The following is a 17,875-nucleotide window of genomic DNA, read 5'->3' as shown; positions in this document are numbered from 1 at the left end:
ACATGCATGACAACAGGTATATCAGTTGGGGTTCTCCAGAGAAACAGAAAAACTGAAGCTGAGGGAAATGTTATTTGTAATATACAAATATATATATAGTTAAATTATTTATACTTATATATGTAAATTATAATTAGCTGGACCCTCTGCTCAGGGTCTCGCAAGGCTGCATTCAAGGTATTGATCCGATCTGCAGTCTCATGTGAGGCTCACTCTTCTCTTCTAAGCTCATGTTGGTTGTTAGAATATATTTCCCCAAATCCACAGAACTCATGGAGGCTTGCTTCTTCAAGGCCAGCAGGGGAATATCTCTCTTCAGAAAAGACCCAGTTTTTCTTTTAAGCATCTTCACCTAATTAAGTCAAACCCACCCATGATAGTCTCGCTTCTGAGTAACACAAAATCGATGGATATAGATTTTATATACATATGCAAAATCCTTCTACTTTGTCATCTAAGGTAATCTAATCATAGAAGTGATAGGTCCTTCCCTAGTTGAGTGGAAGGGACAGTCTAGTGGTGCAGCTAGAGAGTAGGAATCTTGGGAACTATATCAGAATTCCACCTAGCAGAATCCATCCTTTGACTCCCAGCGATTCATGCCCTGCTCACAGGAAAATTACACTCACTGTCTTTCCATGTTTGCAAAAATGTCATTCCATCAGTTCAATGCCCAAAATTTCATCCAAGTCAATTCTAGATGTAGATGAGGTTCCTGGATGTAATCCACTAAGTACAACTCCTGGGGCAATTACTTTCCATCTATGGATATGTAAAACTAAAGAGACAGTCCCTTACGTACCCAACATACAATGATGGGACAGACATAGGGTAACAGCTATAGAATTTCTGGTTCAAAAGGGGCTGAAAATGTAAGGTAAAAAGGAGTAATTGGTACATGGTAATTCTAAAAATCTACTGGGCAAATGTCTCTTGATTAGGTTTCAAGGCCTGAGAACAATCTTCCCTGGCTCTCAGCTCTGCTCTCTGAATCATCCTTTCTTTTCCGTGCAAAATAACACATTTTGCAGCTCTGTTATTTTATAAGCCAGCTTCTAATGAGTAGAATTTGTGGGTCCAACAGCCTCATTTAATATTGTACTTTTCTTGTACCTTTTAGTCCAAACTGGCAGTATTTCTGCTAAAACTTTTTTTTTCCCCAAGAACCTTACAGGTCTTCCAAGGTTTCATAAGGATTTGCTCCATAGACAAAAGGTACACTCACAGATCTTTTCAAGAAAATCCTTTCTCTATCCTTGGCTCCCACTGAAATAGTTAGGGGAAGATGTTCTTAAGTCTCCTGGAGACCCTCTGATTTGAGTGAAAGGATCTGTGAGGCAGACTCTGAATATCTCAAAAGAACACTTAGTATAACTGAATACTCTGACCTTTTGATCTTCCTTAGGTTTTAGCAAAATGCTGTAATGACCTCAGCCTTTTCTCTAGAGCATGTTTTTCTAAGAATGAATCTCTTAAATCTAGCATCTCCTGTTATCTGGAAACACTAAGCTTTTTACAAAATTAGTGGATCTGGGTTCCTTTTTGCTCGAGTGCCTTAAGAATTCTTTCCTCAATTTATCTAGTCTCTCAAATTCTAGTATAAAGAAGAAAAAAAACAGGTGGCACTTTCAACACTTTGCTTGCAAATCTTCTTAGCTATACATCCAAGTTCATCACTTACAATTTCTCCTTTTAACATAACTGCAGGAGGTAATTATGCTAAGGCTCTGTCATTATATAGTAAGACCTCCCCTTCCCCAGTTTCCAATAACATGTTCCTCTCTTCCTTCTGAATCCTCACCAGTAGTGTCCTTAAAGTCCAGATTTCTACTACAGTCTGCAAATGGAATTTGAACTTTCTCATGCGTGCTTTTCAAAACTCTTCCTGCCATTGCCTAATCTCTGATTCCACAACTACTCTCACATTCCTATATATTTGTTACAGCACAATCCCACTTCTAGGTACTAAAATCTGTGTTTATCTATTGCTGCATAACAAATTAGCACAAACTTAGCAGTTTAAAAAAAAAAACCATACATTCCCATAACTATTGCCTTAGTTCCAGCTCTCCTTAACTTCATGCCTCGACTGTTGCAATAACTTCCTCCTGGCTTCTTGTTGTGGTCTGGCTCTCTCCCATCCAGTCTACCCTCTTCACTTAAATGAGAAAATATGATCTTGTTGCTCCTCTACTCAAAGATCTTCTGAAATTCCTATTGACTATAGTGTTTGACAGAGCATAAAAGATTTTTCACAATATGGTCCCAGCCTAGATTTTCAACTTCTCTTCATCCATTTTTTCACTACTACTACTATTACTTACTATTCCCCACATATATTGTTCATGGCCCTAAGTCGTTATGTATATTATCTCCTTTGCCTAGGCTTCCTATTAATTATCTCTCTTCCTTCATCTGCTCAGCAAAGCCTTCTCCGTCCTTCTTTGCCCAATGCATATGGTACACCTTCTGTGATACTTGCAATGACACCCTCACTCTTCACTCAGCTTGGCAGAATTATCCTTTCCTTTGTACTCTATAAATTCATGTCTCAAAGTGTGATCTATGCACTGGCAGCATTGGCATCCCCAGGTGACTCATACGCATTATGAGTCATATCATTATGTTAAAATATAGATTCTAATTCAGTAGATCTGAGCTGGGAACAAACACCCCAATGATGCCGATGCTGCTGATTTAAAGAGCACACTGAGCAGCAAGGTTAACAGCATTTTTATTATAGCTCTGAATACATGATAGAAATTGCCTAACACCTTTCTCTCCTTTCTTATATTCTAAGTACCTTAAAGGTAGGAGTTGTTTATCTCTTTTTCTTTCTCACTCTCCAGAGTGCCTTACACAGCACTCAGCAGTTGGAGAATGCTAATAACTTAATACCTGTGTTTTACAGAAAAGAGTGATGTATAGATTCCTTACACAAACTGTTAGCATTAAATGTACCTGTTTGAGATTGTGCAGTGAGAGCTTAGGGAACTATGCACTAAGCTTGGAAGGAGAGGTGGTCAGGGATAGGAAAGGGGGTCTAGGCCTGTCATTTAGATGAAGACTGAGAACAGAGTCTAGAAGAATCTTTTTTTGTTGTTCTTTGTTTTTGTATCCAAGTCTTAATCCTTTTTAAAAAATTTTTTTTTAATACCAAAGACTAAGATCAGTGTAGGGCACTTGGGTGGCTCAGTTAGTTAAGAGTCTGACTCTTGGTTTTTGGCTCAGGTCATGATCACACAGTTCATGGGTTTGAGTCCCTGCATCAGGCTCTGTGGTACCAGCAGCACACAGCCTTCTTGGGATTCTCTCTCTCTCTCTCCCTCTCTCTCTGTACCTTCCCTGCTTGCCTGTGCTCTCTCTCTCTCAAAATAAATAAATAAACATTTTTTTAAAAAGAGAGAGGCTAAGATCCATGATAACACTCATCTTTAATACCTAACACTGGTAATTATCCATTTCTTTTCTCTAATTTTTATTATGATAAAATATACATAATATTTACCATGTTAACCATTTTTCAGTATACAGTTAGTGGTTTATATACATTTATAATGTTGTACAATCATCACCACTATCCAGCTCCATAACTCTTTTCATTTTCTAAACTGAAACTCTACCAATCAAACACTAACTTTCCATTCCTTTCTCCCAGCCCCTGGCAACTGCCTAAAAACTGGCTGTCTTCCTTTCAAGCATTATAAAGGATAACTGAAGTCACAGACTGCAAAAAAGTAGATGTTATTTGAAGTGATTGTCATTTCTCATAAGCAATTTTAAAGCCCAAGGTTTTTTTTCCTGTGAGGACACATCTCTGAATTATGAAGTAAAATAGTGGAAAAATAGGATTCTATAAGTCAGTCCTATAAACAAATTTCTACAACCTTCCAGAAGTACAGGAGAGGACCACAGAGGAAAACAGAAAACAACACAGTACGGGAGACAATTGTTTCCTCCCACTTCCAAAAAAAGGCATAGTATTTTAACAATCAATACTAACTCTGAGACTTTGTCAGAATTGGGAACCACCTCTAAGATAATGAGAGACTTTTAGGGGTGGTTCACCACTAGGATAAAGATCAAATGCTGCCATAGCCTGAAGAGTTATTATGTTTGGGGGTTTTCAGGTTAAGTTCAAGGCAGACCCAGGCAAACAATATCTTCTCCTTTCCCTCTGCCCTTACACCTAATAACACAGTTTAGCGGTATTCAACTACTACTCCAATAAAAAGCCTACTTTGTAAAGAACCGTGGTCACTTCAAATAGTTGTACCAGCAATAAAACTGATGATTCCTGCCAAATTCTTGTCCATTGTACTAGATCTACTTATTCCAAGAAAACATTCTTCCAGCACATTTATAATTTAATTTGTAATCTCTTATGATAGGAAATCTACACACTTTGCCCAAAAAGACCATTCATAGTAAATACTGAGCTCCTTTCAGTTCAAAGATTTATATACGAAAAACTTAGTTGCATTTCCTATAAGAAACCAACTACTTCAAATAACTGGTTTAAAAATACCTTAAAAAATTGTTGGCCTAATACATCTGTTCTATAATTAACAACCGAGAACATTTGGATAATACTTTACTGTTTTCAGTTATTGTTCTCATTATGCACGCCAGGAAACATTAAAATTCAGAGAAGGTCAAGTTTTATCAACCTCTAGTCTCATGCTTTCACATTGTATGATTCCTCTAGAATATTATGATGCTTTGTACCAACACACCAGAGTTAAATATATTAAATGGAAATAACAGAAATACTCAATTCTTGATGAACTGGAGAGCCAACAACAAAATCTAAGAATTACGTGCTTCCCACAAGTCCAGCTTCCCCCAGCAATATAAACCATTAGTAAGCTTCTGCAGAAACCTAGGGTAATAGTTGTAAACACTGGTTTAAATAAGGATTTAAGCCCCAACCTGAAATACCACAATTGCCAAACAGCAATGCTCTAAGCATTCACAATGCTATTGTGGTCGATATCTAGATTTGCTCTCTCGCTGGGCTCCAACTCCCTGAAATGAGGCCGTGTCTGCCTTCCTCACCTCATCCCCAGCGCCTAGCACAGCCGGGCTTGCTGCCGCATCGGAATGGATGGATTCAAAACAAAGCAGGTGAGCTCAGCCAGTGCTAATGCTCTGGAAACTTCTGTCTCCTTCTGGGGGCAGCACACCCTACCAATCACAAGCTTGATTCCTGGCCTTGTCCCATGCAGGGAGCAGCCTAGCTGCTGTCTGCAAGTCACTCAGCATTTCTGTGCCAGACGGTGGGAGAAACCAGAAGTAGCTCAGCGCAGTGGTCTTGAGTTTACCTGAGGGCACCCTGGAAGGGAGGCCGGCCCACAGCTGCGCAGTCTCCTTGTTTGCTATGAGGATGCATCCGGCCGGTCATGTCGATACTGCTCACTCTGCGCCTTAGAACTCCGCACCGATTTTTAGTCATAAATTCGTTTGCTTTCACAATTATTTTCCAGAGCCCGTCCCCACGGGAAACACTTAAACCTCAAATGCAAACATCCAACAACGTCCTATTGACCATTAATTTGTTTCTAGAATTCGGACGCCTCCTTTTCCCAAGAAGCTGTGGGTGAAACCTGACTATGATGGCATGCAGTCCTGTAGGGCCAAGAAGCTGGATCCAGGACAGGTTCCCTGAGGAAAGCGGCAGTCGCCTACACGCGGCTCTGGGCGTGGCCTGGACACCAGTGCGCAGGCGCGGGAGCAGCGTCCCTGCGCCCACTGGGGCCGGAAGTTTAACTCCAGATTCACTTGGGCGTCGGGAGCGTGGGGGCCACGACTAGGGGTCGGGTTTCCTCGTTGGGGGCGAGGCTTCAAAGACATCTATCGCCAACGCAGGAAGTGGATTTCCGCAGGCAAGCTAGCACGTGGGGGAGAGGCGGGAGAGGAGAAGGTCCTGGCAGCTCCTGCCTGAAGCCAGAAGCTGGCGTCAGGTCCACTGCAGCAGGCCCGGGCCTCGCTGACCGTAGCCGGTCGAGCTGTACGTCGCTGTACACCTGGTTCTACTTTCTCCTCCAGACGTGGGGCAGCTCGCCCGAGGCGGTCAGTGAGTACATGTTGCAGATAAATGGCATCCCTGATGGCTCCAGCATAAAGAGCATGCCTCCAAGCACCCCTGTGTCCTCCTTAGCTCCCCCAGGGGGCCCCCAAGTCCGAAAGTGGGGCCGCAAATACCCGCCATCCTGAGACCAGCTCGCCCTTCAGCTTCCCCACACTCCCGCTGGCCTGATACGGTTCCATGGCCATTGGCTAGCTGATTGAAGGGCCCTCGCGCTCCCCAGGATAGTAACTCCTGGTTTTGCCTGGCTCTGAACCGGCTGTGAGGAGGTAGGTGTGACCCTTTGGATCTAGGCTCTGCTCTAGACCTGGTGAGGCACGAGCCAGATGGCCGTTTACAGAGGATTGACGCTAAAAGCATTGAGGACATGTTAGCATTGCCTCCCTCACTGGGCTAGTGGATCCTACCTCCCTTGTAGCTAGTCCTTTATTACGGTGTCTTTTAAGGAACAGGGCCCTGGGGGCCCCAGGGTGGCTGAGTTGGTTAAGCGTCCGACTTTGGCTCAGGTTCATGTGTTCAAACCCTCCTCAAGCTCAGTGCCCGAAGCCTGCTTTGGATGTGTGTCTCCCTCTCTCTACCTCTCCCTCACTTGTGCTCGCTCGCTCTCTCTCTCAAAAATAAATAAACATTAAAAATTAAAAAAAGAAAAGAAAGAAATAGGAACAATGTCCTAAACTGGAGAGGTTATCAGCACTGCAGTCTTTAGCTAAACCGGATCATTTTCCAAAATCTCCATCACAGAATTGACTATCAGTCTAAAGAGAAAATAAATTTATTATTTTGCATATTTTATTATTCATCTGATTTTCTTCCCTTCTTGTTGAAGGGATTCAGAATGAGCCTCAACAAAATGTGCCATTTTGGCCTGTGGGTTATTTTGAGCTAAAGACAATCAAGGCTCAGAAGATTCAAGAAGAGCTTTTAACCTCTCCCTTAACTGCCTAAAATAATTTAGATAGAGGGCCTGATCTAGGAAGGAACCTATCACCGGAGATAACTACAAAAGAGTACAAGCTAGGTGTGGTAAGCTGTGGGGAAGTTGGCAAGGCTTGTTTGTTCAAATTAGACAAGTATCTAATTACCAAACTCTAAGTACCTGTCTGATCTTCTTAAAGCCCTATAAATTACCCTCCTCTCCTTTGAAGCCCTAGGTCCCTATTCCATTCCTTAGCTCAGTTTGGTATATGAGCCTCCCAGACTTGCCTTAAATCTCATATTTTTATGGCGCTCTTATACATGTGAAATTAAATGTTTTTCTCTAGTTAATCTGTCTTATGTCAGTTTAACTAATAGAAGAGCCACAAGAATCTAGGAGGATAAGGGGAAAATACCCCCCCAACACACATTATATAGTATGAAGCATTTTTATATGGGACCCCTTAAGAACTGTGATAATTAAACATTTATGTGATTAACTCAGGTTACGTATTTTTCCATTCTGTGGTCTTCTAGTAAAATGGAAAAATAATTGTGTGAGATAATGCTAAATTTAGTTCTCAATATTTTACCAGAGGCAAGTGGAGATGACCCAGGACAGATATTGGGACTGTAGGTGGAACATGGATACTGAGGCATGAAGAGCAGAGGAATATCACCTGAGGTTAGTCTTGCCTGCTTTCCCCAACGTCATCAGGTGTGTCATGCCTGGGCTAACCACACCTGTTATGCAGTACTGGTACTCCGTTCAGAAGGGTCTCCCATCGTTCATTTTCAAAAAGGATTAATTTCCATTCCAAAAATATCCTCCCATTCACTTAAGGATCATTTTTTCTTTGGCATGCTCCCCCAGTTGTATTTTCAGAAAACTGGAGCCCTGATAGACAAAAGGCACTACTGAGATGCCTCCTCCCTCACTCATACCATCCCTTGAGAGCTAGTAGGGAGGGATCTCAAAAATTGCTAGACATTTTTCAGAATAAAGATCCTCCCTTGTCACCATTTATTATATTCTGTAAGTGCTCAGCAAAGAGAAATCGCTCCCTTTGTTCCTTGTCCCTGCATTTGCTCCTAGAGTTACAGAAAATGAGAAATACATAAATAAAGTTTGTCTTTGGATTTTAATATGACAGGGATGTTTGGTGGAACAGGAAATGAAGGACTTCACTATCTCATGGCGGGAATCCGGTCTTCAGTATGTAGGGTAGAAAGGGTACGTGGAGAAATGTGAAAAGCTTGTACATGACTCTGACATTTCCGTGTGCACGACAGTAATGGTTTCAACAGAGAGCAGTGCTACTGTGCTCCAGCAAGAGCCTTTTTCTTAGCCTTTGGAAATTGCCCCTCGACAGCTCATCCTGAGGGGAAGCATCAGGTGAGAGTGTGTCAGGGGCTCCCTTCAGTTCACAGACAGCTAAGACACTGGCCTGAACTCTGGGTATTTAGCTGACAGTCACCCTCACCCCCACCCCGTGCACAGTGATGCAGCCAGCACCAATGTGCCTCCTTTGCACATTCCGTTATGTGCATTCACAGTTGCATATCATCAGAATTGAAGGAGGTAAGAGTCAAAGAAGTACCAAGCCAAGCCATATTGGAGCCTGAGACAAAAACAGAAAAACGACATATCTGGTGTTAACATGTTAAGATTTTGATATTTTTTTCATCATGGATTTTTTCCTTAATTTTGATTTTTAAGTGTTACATTAAAATATTACTGAGATTTAGGGGCTCCCTTAAGTTTTGCCCCCAAGATAAATGCCTCACTTTCCTACTAGCTCCAACCCTGGGAGGTAGAGTACCCAAATGATGATTTTGATGACAAGTGGTATGTAGAAACAGGTTTGCCCACTTGGATTTACCTGACACTCCTAGGAGTCAGGCACTGAGCTGGGGCTGGCAAAGCAATTGAGCCTCTGGGTGGGATTTGGGGAGCCTTATGAAAGTCTCTCTTTGACCACTAAAAAGAAAAAAAAAAGTACTCCCCCTTGCCTTAAGTTCAGTCTTTACCAAATAATTTATGAGTTAAACATTCCCTAAAACAAGCTACATTGGAAAATGCAAACCCTGATAGCAGGAGAGTACAGTGAGAGAAAGTCCCTAAATTGTGCTTATCCATGCATGAGTTTGTTCCATTTTATTAGAAGCAAGACAGAATGGGAGGCATGATGATGCTGATTTGTTGGAGGTGGTGGCGTGGTGATGATGATGGTAGTAGGTGTGGGGTTTCAACAAAGGGATACAGAAAGGAAAAGGAGAGTTTCAATGAGAAACTTATTTTCTTCACAGTTTTCTAAAGTCTGGACAGCTGTAGAAAGATAACATTTCTCCCAGGAGTCATTCCTGCTGTGCCATGGGGATGCTCAGCTGACCCCCCCTGCCACTGCCTCTCCTCCAGCTCTGTACTGGACCATCCTCTAATCTTGATATCTTCTTTCTTGTATTCAAATAGAAGTCTAGAGTGGATGAACCCTTTATGACCATCTAGTTAAAGACCTTCTCCCAGATGTGGTATCTGAGACCCAAAGGATGTGTAATGCTCTATCCAAGGTCACACAAGACAGCACCAACACAACCAGAAATGTGGGCTCTGGACTTGCCACATGTTCCTGCTGTCATTCATCACAGAATTATCCGGTACCTACTATATCAGTTGCTAGGGATGTAATGGTGAACAACACCAGTCCTGGCCCCCACCTTCCTGGGATTTACAGTCTTTTAGAAGATGAAAACATCAGTCAGATAATCACAAATAGATAACCATTACAGTTTTCTGAAGTAAAGAACAGTTCTGTAACATGTATAGTATAGGAAATGTGATCAGTGTTGTGTGCCAGAAATAGCACTTGAGCCATAGAACTAGCTTATACCCAGGGACTTCACTTCCCTAGGATGGTGTTCACTGAAAGTTTTACTGAAATTCTTCTCAAGAAACTGGTCTTATATGGAACACTGAGTGCCAAGTAAGAAAAGGAAAGTGGATATAACAAAATATATTCCTTAAGTTTATAGATACCACTCAGAGCCACTTCAGTCCTAATTTTAAGGTATCTTATTCTTGCTTTGCAAATGATTTTCATAAACATTATTTTATTGTTCTCCTGAAAACAGTAACTTTGAAGAAGCAAATGGTAGATTGAATTATTATTAAATGTAACCAGACCAGTGTCAGAAATAACACCTGACAATATGAATATGAAAAAGGAAATGATAATTATAAAATACATATGTAAGAAAACAAAGAGCAAGTCTCTGGGATCATTTAGAGTGGGGAATATCAATCCCACAGTTCTCAAAACCTGAGGACATCGTCTTAGGATGACTGAACACAGTAATTCATGTTCCTGTTAGTTAATCATGCTTATCAAAGAAGATTAAAGTTATTTAAGAACATCCTTTCATAAGAGTGCAGGAGAAGTATATAGTATATTTTTGGAAGGTTTGACTAAGTTTCCAAAATCAAGAAAAAACTCCTAGCACTTGAAGAGTTGACTTCAGTTACCTAGAAAACATCCTTCAGGAGCACTGAGTTTCTGACAATGATGATGAAGCACAATGATGATGACATGAAGCCTCACAGCAGTGACTTGCTGATGCAGTGGGTATGCCCCAGCTCCTTTTTCACTGGTTTTGTACAACAGGACTCTCAGGGGACATAAGAAGAGATTCATCTGGTATTTGCCTCTGAGCCAAAAAATAATTTTAATCATTGTGGAACATAACCTGAGCAATTCTTTGATGTCATGTGTAGAACTTAACTACTTCTCAGAGTGACCAACTTGGTTCATCACACTGCATCTTGGGCCATCCTATTCAGCTCATTTTCTTCCAGGAACTTTGAAAATACCTCCTGTTCTTCAGAAGAGACATTTGTAGGTCGCTGGTGGGACAGAAGGTTTATTTATCTGGGGTCTGAAGGTCAGCATTTTGACTATGAGAGAGGAAATGGGCAGTTTTGGGGGCCTGCAAGAGATGGAGGGCCAGTAAGACTTCCCACAGATATACCTGGATTACTACTTTCTGCCTATCCCAAATCATCCCACCTCAGGCCTGCTCCACAGTACCTTAACTGGGGACCCTTAAAATGCTCTGAACCATAGTAACCTACACATCTGAGTCACTCCAGCCATCACACTCCTTATCACCCTGATTGGCTTTCACTTCCAGCACCTTCTCTTTTCCATTAATCAGTGTGTTGTAGAAAACCAATCTCCATGTTCTAGAGCCAAAATATAACGAGAAAACAGAGTTTGGATAAAGAAGAACAATAGCTTTATTGCTTTGCCAGGCAAAGGAGGCTACAGCAGACTATGGCCTTCAAAAACTGCAAGGCTGCTCAGAGGAAGAGGTGGGGAGTGGGGTTATTGGGAGGTACAGGAGCTAGCCAGTTTCGATGGGTATTGTGTATGTGCTGCTAGTGTTGTGTGTCATGTTTTCAGAGTGGTACTGGATTCCTGAAACAAAAGGCTCAGAAGGTAGGAGGGGAGGTCTGTGAACAGAGGGGGAAAAAAGGTTACTTTAAAATTGAGCTTCACTGAGGGGCACCTGGGTGGCTTAGTCAGTTAAGCGTCCGACTTTCGCTTAGGTCATGATCTCACGGTTCATGGGTTCGAGTCCCGCGTCGGGCTCTGTGCTGACTGCCAGCTCAGAACCTGGAGCCTGTTTCAGAGTCTGTGACTCCCTCTCTCTCTGACCCTCCCCTGCTCACGCTGTCTCTCTCTCTCCCTCCTTCTCTCTCTCTCTCTCAGAAATAAATAAAACATTAAAAAAAATTTAAAAAATTTGAGCTTCACTGAAATATTAGTGTAGCCATTTAATTTTTGTTCAGTTTTATGCTGTTAAGTGGCTTCATTTTGATGAAAATGATGCTGAATTTCTGGAGGGAAGGACGTAAGATTTCTGTCTTATTTTCTTGAATCCCAACATCCTTCCACGTAGTTAGGCAGGCACTATGGCCCCTAAATCTATAGTAGATGATTGGCAGCTGGGAAAGTCTCCTCTGTTAAGACTCCTCCCTAGAGGGCTTTCTGGGGAGAGTGTTATAAGCCTTTTTTCAGTCTCCAACAGAAGACATGTTTTGTCTCTAGGTTGATTCACCAGGCGAACACTTGGGAAGCATTTATCCACAGCAAGGCATGATACCATCTTCATTGAACTTGTTCTCAGAGAGGCAAAAGCCCAGATACAAAGCCGGTCTGTTTCAGAGAAGCAGAAATAAGCCCTACTAATACTGGTCTGAAGAGCATAGTGCTCCTTCCTCCTTTAGTATCTCTTTTGAGTATCTGTCACTCCTCCCATCTGGGAGATGGAGCAGTAATTTTCTTGATTATGCTTCATGCCACAAGGACACATCCTTGCATCTCTTGGCCATACTTGTAGAAGGCAGAGATTGACCTGATATTATAGGAAAGTAGTGTAGGGTCAACATGGCACAAAGCTTACATCAACTTGTAGGATTTTAGAATTAGAATTAGGAATCATTCAGTGGTCACAGAATACAGATTTGTGTTTGCAGACCACTCACATGTCATTGTAGTAAGAGTCACAAGACAGCTCAGGACCTGAGGCAGCACACAATCAATTTTCACCCCCACCCCATGTAGGGCTGAGATTATCAGGAAGGTGCAGCAATAACATGCTGGTCATAACTGTGCCAAGAGATCCTTACCAGCCAGAGATCTAATTGAAACAGATATAAGTAATATGCCTGGTGGAGAATTTAAAGAACAATCATAAGGATACTCACTGAGCTTGAGAAAATCATGGAAGACATCAGGGAGTCCTTTATCACAGAGATAAAAGAGTTTAAAAAACAAATGAAAAATACAATAACTGAGATTTGAAACCATCTGTATATAATGACCACAAGCATGGAAGAAACAGAATAATGAATAAGTGATAGAAGATAGAATAATGGAAAATAAGCTGAACAAAAGAGAAGGAAGAACTATGGATCATGAAAATAGATTTAGGGAACTCGTTGACTCAGTCAAACATAATAACATTCGTATCATAGAAGTCCAAGAAGAAGAGAGAGAAGGGAGGGCAGAAAGTTTATTTGAGGACGTTACAGCTGAAATTGTCCCTAATCTGGGGAAGGACACGGATACCCAATTCCAGGAGGCACAGAGAACTCCCATCAAAATCAACAAAAGCAGTCCAGCATCAAGGCATATTGTAGTTCAATTTAGAAAATATGCTGTAAACAAAAAATCCTAAAAGCAGCAACACAAAAGAAGTCCCTAACTTACAAGGAAAGACCCATAAGGGTAGCTGAATTTCTCTACACAACAACTTGACAAGCCAGAAGGGAATGACATGATATAGTTAATATATAAGTGGGAAAATCTGCAGTCAAGAGTACTCTATCCAACAAGGCTATCATTCAGAATAGAAGCAGAGATAGTTTCCCAGACAAACAAAAACGAAAGGAGTTTATGACCACTAAACCAGCCCTGCAAGATATATTAAAGGGGACTCTTTGGAGAAAAAACAAAAGTAACAAAGAGAGGAACAGAGAAAATTTTGAGAAAAAAATGGCAAAGCAAGTAATAAAATGGCACTAAATACATATCAATAATTACTCTGAATGTAAATGGTCAAAACGCTCCAATCAAAAGGCATAGGGTGTCTGAATGGATAGAAACCCAAGATCCATCTATATTCTGCCTACAAGAGACTCATTTTAGACCTAAAGTCACTTGAATATTGAAAGCAAGGGGTGGAGAAACATTTATCATACAAAAGGAAGTCAAAAGAAGTCCAGAGTAGCAATTTTTATATCAGACAAACTATATTTTAAACCAAAGACTATAAAAAAGATGAAAAAGGGCTCTATATCATAATAAAGGGAACTATCCAACAATATCTAACAATTAATGAATATTTATGCCCCAAACATTGAAGAATCCAAATATATAAAACAACTAATAATAATAACAACAACAACAACAACAAAACAAACAGAAAGGACCTCATTGATAATAATACAATAATAGGGGACTTTAATGTCCCACTTACATCAATGGACAGATCATTTAAGCAGAAGGTTAACAAGGAAACAATGGCTTTGAATGACACACTGTACCAGATAAACTTAACAGATATATTCAGAACATTTCATCCTAAAGCACCAGAATACACATTCTTTTCAAGTGCACATGGGACATTCTCCAGAGTAGATCATATACTATGTCCCAAATCAGGCCTTAAAAAATACAAACAAAATTAGATGATACCATGCATAATTTCTGACCATGATACAATGGAACTTGAAGCCAGCCACAAGAAAAAATTTGGAAAGAGCACAAATACATGTAAGGTAACAACGTGCTACTAAAGAATGAATAGGTCAACCAGGAAATCAAAGAAGAAATAAAACAAATACATGGAAACACATGAAAATGAAAACATGATGGTTGAAAACCTTTGGGATGCAGCAGAAGCAGTCATAAGAGGAAAGTATATACCAATACAAGCCTACCACAAGAAGCAAAAAAAATCTCAAACAACTTAATCTTACTCCTAAAGGATCTAGAAGAAGAACAACAGGGGCACATGGGTGGCTCAGTCAGTTGAGCATCCAACTTCTGCTCAGGTCATGATCTTGAAATTCATGAGTTTGAGCCCCACATCGGCCTGTCTGCTATTAGCAAAGAGCCCATTTTGGATCCTCTTCCCGTTCTCTCTGCCCTTCTCCCACTTCTGCTCTTTCCAAAATAAATAAATATTAAAAAAAAGAAAAAGAATAACAAATGGAGCATAAAGCTAGCAGAAGAAGGGAAATAATAAAGATTAGAACAGAAATAAATGATATGGAAACCAAAAACAAGCAAAAACACAGTGGACCAGATCAATGAAATCAGGGGCTAGTTCTTGAGAAAATTAATAAAATTGATAAACCACTATGCTGACTTATCAAAAAGAAAATAGAAAGAGCCAAAATAAATAAGATCACAAATGACAGAAGAGAAATAATAGCCAACAGCATAGATATACAAACAATTATAAGAGAATATTATAAAAAGTTATATGCCAACAAACTGGACATCCTGGGAAAAATGGACAAATTCCTAGAAACATATAAACTACTAAAACTGAAACAGGAAGAAATGGAGAAGTTGAACAGACTGAAAACCAGCAAAGAAATTGAATCATTAATCAGAAATCTCCCAACAAACAAAATACAGGGCCACATGACTTCACAGAGGAATTCTACCAAACATTTGAAGAACAGTTAATACCTATTCTTTTCAATGTGTTCCACAAAATAGAAATGGAAGGAAAACTTCCAAACTTATTCTATGAGGCCAGCATTGCCTTGATTACAAAACCAAAGACCCCCCTAAAAAAGAGAATTACAGGCCAATATTCTCAACAAAATACTAGCAGACCGAATACAACAGTTCATTAAAAGAATAATTCGTCACAATCAATTGAAGATGGCACAAAGGCATGGAAAGACATTCTAAACTCATGGATTGGAAGAACAGATACTGTTAAAATGTCTATACTACCGAAGTAATCTATACGTTTAATGCAATCCCTATCAAAATACCACCAGCATTTTTCACATAATTAGAACACACAATCCTAAAATTTGTATGGAGCCACAAATGACCATGAATAGCCAAAGCAATGTTGAATAAAAAGCTGGGAGACAACACAATTCTGGACTTCAAGGTATATTGCAAAGCTTTAATCATCAAGACAGTATGGTACTGGCACAAAAATAGCCACATAGATCAATGGAACAGAATAGAAAACCTAGAAATGAACCACAAATATATGGCCAACTAATCTTCAAAAAGCAGGAAAGAATATCCAATGGAAAAAAGAAAGTCTCTTCAACAAATGGTATTGAGAAAACTAGACAGCAATATGCAAAAGAATGAAACTGGAGTACTTTTTTACACCATATACAAAAATAAACTCAAAAGGGATGAACAGCCTACATGTCAGACAGGAAACCATTAAAATCCTTGAGGAGAACACAGTCAGTAACCTCTTTGACATCGGCCATAACAACTTCTCACTAGATATGTCTCCTGAGGCAAAGGAAGCAAAAGCAAAAATAAATTATTGGGACTTCATCAAAATAAAAATCTGCAGTGAAGGAAACAATCAGCCAAACTAAAAAGCACCTTCAGAATGGGAGAAGAAATTTGCAAATGACATATCTGATAAAGGATTAGTATCTAAAACCAATAAAGAACTTATAAAACTCAATACTCTTAAAACAATCCAGTTAAAAAATTGGCAGAAGACATGAATATACATTTTCCCAAAGACATCCAGAGGGCAAACAGACACATGAGAAAGGTGCTGAACATCACTCATCATGAGGGAAACTGCAGTGAGGTATCACCTCACACCAGTCAGCATGGAAAACACAGGAAACAACAGATGTTGGGGAGGATGCAGAGTAAGGGGAACCCTCTTACACTGTTGGTGGGAATACAAACTGGTGCAGCCACTCTGGAAAACAGTTTGGAGGTTCCTCAAAAAGTTAAAAATAGTACTACCCTACAGTCCAGCAATTTCACTGCTAGTTCTTCACCCAAAGGATACAAAAATATTGATTTGAAAGGATATATGCTATGATGTTTATAGCAGCATTATCAACAATAACCAAATGGAAAGAGCCCAAATGTCTATCAGATGACATATGGATAAAGAAGATATGGTAACAAAATACAATTAAATATTACTCAGCCATAAATAAAGAAGGAAATCTTGTCATTTGCAATGTCATGGATGGTGCTGGAGAGTATTATGCCAAATGAAATAATCAGTCAAAGAAAGGCAAATACCATTTGAGTTCATACATATGTGGAACTTAAGCAAAAAAGATACTTATGGGGGAAGAGAGGCAAACCTGGAGACAGACTCTTAGCTATAGAGAACAAACTGAAGGTTACTAGATGAGAGGTAAAGGGGGGGCGGTGTTAAATAGGTGATGGCTATTAAGGAGGGCACTTGTGATGAGCACTGGGGAATGTATGTAAGTAATGAATGACTAAATTCTACACCTGAAACTAATATTACGCTCTATGTTAACTAACTGGAATTTAAATAAAAAACTTGGGAGAAAAAACCACACCCAGATTTATCAACAGAGAAAAGAACTGAGTTGAGAAACTTTCAATCTATTAGGAAATTCTAGGATTTACTCTGAAATAAATGGGTAAATATATAATTTTCTTTTGCAAAACTGGAAGTTTTCCACACATTAATATCTTTGGGTTATTTATGTATTGACATTTCATCTTTCTTTGCAATCAGTTTGGTCTTAAAAGAGAGAAGGAGAGACAGAAACTCAAGCAGGCTCCATGCTATCAGTGCAGAGCCCAATGCAGGGCTCAGACTCACAAAACTGACATCATGACATGAGTGAAGATCACGAGTTGTATGCTTAACCAACTAAATAACTACATTTTCAAAAGCACGTGCATTATCCTAAAAAAAAAAACAAACCAGGTATTTTAAACATGGTAGAAAAAAAAAGTCTGTGGACTAATATATTTTAGTAAAAAGTGTATGGTAGAATTGCATATATGTTGATTTTTAGATTGATATAATTGGGAATATTGTTACTAATGCAAGTTTAACAAATTAGTAGAATGTACATATCTCATTTTTTGTCTCAAGTTTTAGTTTGGGGACGTTTCATATTTATGTGTCAATTTCTTTTTTTTTAATTTTTTAACATTTTTATTTATGATAGAGAGACAGAGAGAGATAGAACATGAGTATGTGAGGGGCAGAGAGAGGGGGAGACATAGAATCTGAAGGAGGCTGCAGGCTCTGAGCTGTCAGCACAGAGCCCGATGTGGGGCTCGAACTCACTAA

At 39.9% G+C, this 17,875-nt stretch overlaps 1 protein-coding gene and 1 long non-coding RNA gene across 2 annotated transcripts in view; one reads left to right on the top strand and one right to left on the bottom strand.

Moving 5' to 3' along the window:
- The window catches only part of LOC144229103 (uncharacterized), an 84,026-nt gene that overhangs the window by 57,127 nt on the left and 9,024 nt on the right, over window positions 1–17,875 (bottom strand). The window lies entirely within an intron of this gene.
- Window positions 5,782–17,875, top strand: part of LOC144229101 (calcitonin) — a 153,996-nt gene continuing 141,902 nt past the window's right edge. Inside the window, exons 1-2 of the mRNA XM_077761057.1 lie at window positions 5,782–5,885; window positions 7,600–7,688. The gene's annotated coding sequence lies outside the window, so the exon portion shown is untranslated. The remainder of the gene's footprint in view (window positions 5,886–7,599; window positions 7,689–17,875) is intronic.

This window comes from Crocuta crocuta, unplaced genomic scaffold (genome assembly GCF_008692635.1).
Source record: "Crocuta crocuta isolate KB4526 unplaced genomic scaffold, BGI_CrCroc_1.0 scaffold233, whole genome shotgun sequence".
NCBI classification, from domain to species: Eukaryota; Metazoa; Chordata; class Mammalia; order Carnivora; family Hyaenidae; genus Crocuta; species Crocuta crocuta.
This window is presented reverse-complemented; position numbering and strand designations above follow the sequence as displayed.